We start from the raw sequence: 3,361 nt of genomic DNA, 5'->3' as shown, positions 1-3,361 counted from the left end.
AAAAAAAAAAGATTTAAGTTTCATTAGGTCCCGTTTGTTTATTTTTGTTTTTGTTTCCATTATTCTAGGAGGTGGGTCAAAAAAGATCTTGCTGTGATTTATGTCAAAGAGTGTTCTTCCTATGTTTTCCACTAAGAGTTTTATGGTGTCCGGTCTTACATTTAGGTCTTTAATCCATTTTGAGTTTATTTTTGTGTATGGTGTTAGGAAGTCTTCTAATTTCATTCTTTCACATGTAGCTGTCCAGTCTTCCCAGCAGGACTTATCGAAGAGACTGTCTTTTCTCCATTGCATATCCTTGCCTCATTTGTCAAAGGTTAGTTGACCATATGTGCATGGGATTATCTCTGGGCTTTCTATCCTGTTCCATTGATCTATATTTCTGGTTTTGTGCAAGTACCATACTGTCTTGATTACTGTAGCTTTGTAGTATAGTCTGAAGTTAGGGAGTCTGATTCCTCCAGCTCCGTTTTATTCCCTTAGGATTGCTTTGGCTATTTGGGGTCTTTTTTGTCTCCCTACAAATTTTAAGATTTTTTGTTCTAGTTCTCTAAAAAATGCCATTGGTAATTTGACAGGGATTACATTGAATCTGTAGATTGCTTTGGGTAGTATAGTCATTTTCAAAATAGTGATTCTTCCAATCTAAGAACATGATATATCTCTCCATCTGTTTGTGCCATCTTTAATTTCTTTTATCGGTGTCTTATAGTTTTCTGAGTACAGGTCTTTTACCGCCTTAGGTAAGTTTATTCCTAGGTATTTTATTTTATGTTTTGCAATGGTGAATGGGATTGTTTCCTTAATTTCTCTTCCTGATCTTTTGTTGTTAGTGTATGGGAATGCAAAAGATTTCTGTGCATTAATTTTGTATCCTACAACTTTACCAGATTCATTGATTAGCTCTAGTAGTTTTCTGGTGGCATATTTAGGATTCTCTATGTATAGTATCATGTTGTCTACAAACAGTGACAGTTTTACTTCTTCTTTTCCGATTTGGATTGCTTTTATTTCTTTTTCTTCTCTGATTGCCGTGGCTAGCACTTCCAAAACTATGTTGAATAACAGTGGTGAGAGTGGACATCCTTGTCTTGTTCCTGATCTTAGAGGAAATGCTTTCAGTTTTTCACCACTGAGAATGATGTTTGCTGTGGGTTTGTCATGTATGGCCCTTATTATGTAGAGGTAGGTTCCCTCTGTGCCCACTCTCTGAAGAGCTTTTATCATAAATGGGTGTTGAATTTTATCAAAAGTTTTTTCTGCATCTATTGAGATGATCATATGGCTTTTATTCTTCAATTTGTTAATATGGTGTATCACATTGACTGATTTGCGTACATTGAAGAATCCTTGCATCCCTGGAATAAATCCCACTTGATCATGGTGTATGATCCTTTTAATGTGCCATTGGATTCTGTTTGCTAGTATTTTTTTTTTTTGCGGTATGTGGGCCTCTCACTGTTGTGGCCTCTCCCTCTCCGGACGCGCAGGCTCAGCGGCCATTGCTCACGGGCCCAGCCGCTCCGCGGCATGTGGGATCTTCCCGGACCGGGGCACAAACCCGTGTCCCCTGCATCGGCAGGCAGACTCCCTACCACTGCGCCACCAGGGAAGCCCTGTTTGCTAGTATTTTGTTGAGGAATTTTGCATCTATATTCATCAGTGATTTTGGTCTGTATTTTTTTTTTTTTTGTATTATCTTTGTCTGGTTTTGGTATCAGGGTGATGGTGGCCTCATAGAATGAGTTTGGGACTGTTCCTTCCTCTGAAATTTTTTGGGAAGAGTTTAAGAAGGATGGGTATTAGCTTTTCTCTAAATGTTTGATAGAATTCACCTGTGAAGCCATCTGGTCCTGGACTTCTGTTTGTTGGAAGATTTTTATTCACAGTTGCAATACTTGTGATTGGTCTGTTCGTATTTTCTATTTCTTCCTGCTTGAAAGGTTATACCTTTCTAAGAATTTGTGCATTTCTTCCAGGTTTTCCATTTTATTAGCCTAGAGTTGCTTGTAGCAGTGTCTTATGATAGTTTGTATTTCTGAGGTGCCTGTTGTAACTTCTCCTTTTTCATTTCTAATTTTATTGATTTGTGTCCTCTCCCTCTTTTTCTGGATGAGTCTGGCTAATGGTTTATCAATTTTGTTTATCTTCTCAAAGAACCAGCTTTTAGTTTTACTGATCTTTGCTATTGTTTTCTTTGTTTCTATTTCATTTATTTCTGCTCTGATCTTTATGATTTCTTTCCTTCCACTAACTGTGGGTTTTGTTTGTTCTTCTTTCTCTAGTTCCTTTAGGTATAAGGTTAGATTGTTTATTTGAGATTTTTCTTGTTTCTTGAGGTAGGATCATATTGCTATAAACTTCCCTCTTAGAACTGCTTTTGTTGCATCCCATAGGTTTTGGATCTACGTGTTTTCATTGTCATTTGTCTCTAGGAATTTTTTGATTTCTTCTTTGATTTCTTCAGTGATCTCTTGGTTATTTAGTAATGTAATGTTTAGCTTCCATGTGTTTGTGTTTTTTACGTTTTTTTCCCTGTAATTGATTTCTTATCTCATAGCATTGTGGTCAGAAAAGATGCTTGATATGATTTCAATTTCCTTAAATTTGCCGAGGCTTGATCTGTGACCCAAATTATGGGTCCATCTGCTGTTTTTGGCTGGAATGTCCTATAAATATCTGTTAAATCTATCTGGTCTATTGTGTCATTTAAGGCTGTGTTTCCTTATTAATTTTCTGTCTGGATGATCTGTCCATTGGTGTAAGTGGGGTGTTAAAGTCCTGCACTATTATTGTGTTACTGTCGTCTTTTATAGCTGTTAGCTGTTGCCTTATGTATTGAAGTGCTCCTTCCTTGGGTGCATATATATTTATAATTGTTATATGTTCTTCTTGGATGGATCCCTTGATCATTATGTAGTGTCCTTCTTTGTCTCCTGTAACATACTTTATTTTAAAGTCTATTTTATCTGATATGAGTATTGCTACTCCAGCTTTCCTGTGATTTCCATTTGCATGGAATATCTTTTTCCATCCCCTCACTTCCAGTCTGTATGTGTCCCTAGGTCTGAAATGGATCTCTTGTAGACAGCATATATATGGGTCTTGTTTTTATATCCATTCAGCGAGCCTGTGTCTTTTGGTTGGAGTATTTAGTCCATTCACATTTAAGATAATTATCAATATGTATGTTCCTATTACTCTTTTCTTAATTGTTTTCGGTTTGTTTTGGTATGTCCTTTTCTTCCCTTGTGTTTCCCATTTAGAGAAGTTCCTTTAGCATTTGTTGTAGAGCTGGTTTGGTGGTTCTGAATTCTCTTAGCTTTTGCTTGTCTGTAAAGCTTTTTTTTTTTCTAATTTT

At 36.6% G+C, this 3,361-nt stretch overlaps 1 protein-coding gene across 1 annotated transcript in view; it reads left to right on the top strand.

Annotated features, from left to right (window-relative positions):
• Nucleotides 1–3,361, top strand: part of LOC103073558 (sulfated surface glycoprotein 185-like) — a 25,375-nt gene that overhangs the window by 11,233 nt on the left and 10,781 nt on the right.

This window comes from Lipotes vexillifer, unplaced genomic scaffold (genome assembly GCF_000442215.2).
Source record: "Lipotes vexillifer unplaced genomic scaffold, Lipotes_vexillifer_v1.1 scaffold937, whole genome shotgun sequence".
NCBI classification, from domain to species: Eukaryota; Metazoa; Chordata; class Mammalia; order Artiodactyla; family Lipotidae; genus Lipotes; species Lipotes vexillifer.
This window is presented reverse-complemented; position numbering and strand designations above follow the sequence as displayed.